Below are 725 nucleotides of genomic sequence, written 5' to 3'. Positions count from 1 at the left end.
TACATCCAGGTCATTCCATGCTGCCAGAATAATTTTTCTTAAATGTCAGTTGGATGATTTATCATCCACTTGTCAAGAACACGCAAGCATTCACTATTGCTGGCTGGTTACCCTCAGTCTGGCCTTCCTCAGACAGTTCAACTTACCTTTCTAGGGTCAGTCTCTCCTATTTTTTTAAATGTATACCTCAATCACTAGACCACGTGTCCTCCTTGCTACTCTTTTAAGACAATGTTCATTTTGCACTGCATTTGTATTTGTTCATGTACGCTAGCGTTTTCCTCCCACCTCATCTTCCTTTTTTGCAACTCTTCCAAGTCTCATCTCAACACCACTTCATCCATAAAGTATCTCTGATCCTCCCATTCAATACAACCTCCTGAGACATGAAACTCCAATGAACTTTGTTTGAACTATTTTAGGGCCGTTATCTTACACAATCGTGTATCCTAGTGTTTAACACACTTGTGTTTATTAAACATAGATAGAGGGTTGTTCCTAGTAGCCCCTTGCAATATTTAGCCAAATTTCTCAAAAATCATATGAGCTCAAGAAATGTTGTAGGAGCCCAGATAGCTCAGTTGGTAGAGCATCAGACTTTTAATCTGAGGGTCCAGGGTTCAAGTCCCTGTTCAGGCGTCGTGTTTTGGCCGGGCGCGGTGGCTCAAGCCTGTAATCCCAGCACTTTGGGAGGCCGAGACGGGTGGATCACAAGGTCAGGAGAT

General features: G+C 42.9%; 1 non-coding gene across 1 annotated transcript; it reads left to right on the top strand.

The window, feature by feature from the left end:
• Positions 1-566: 566 nt before the first annotated feature.
• Positions 567-639, top strand: TRNAK-UUU. Its single transcript has one exon. It is a non-coding gene; the product is annotated as a tRNA-Lys (tRNA).
• Positions 640-725: the final 86 nt, after the last annotated feature.

This window comes from Colobus angolensis, unplaced genomic scaffold (assembly GCF_000951035.1).
Source record: "Colobus angolensis palliatus isolate OR3802 unplaced genomic scaffold, Cang.pa_1.0 Scaffold69, whole genome shotgun sequence".
NCBI lineage: Eukaryota > Metazoa > Chordata > Mammalia > Primates > Cercopithecidae > Colobus > Colobus angolensis.
This window is presented reverse-complemented; position numbering and strand designations above follow the sequence as displayed.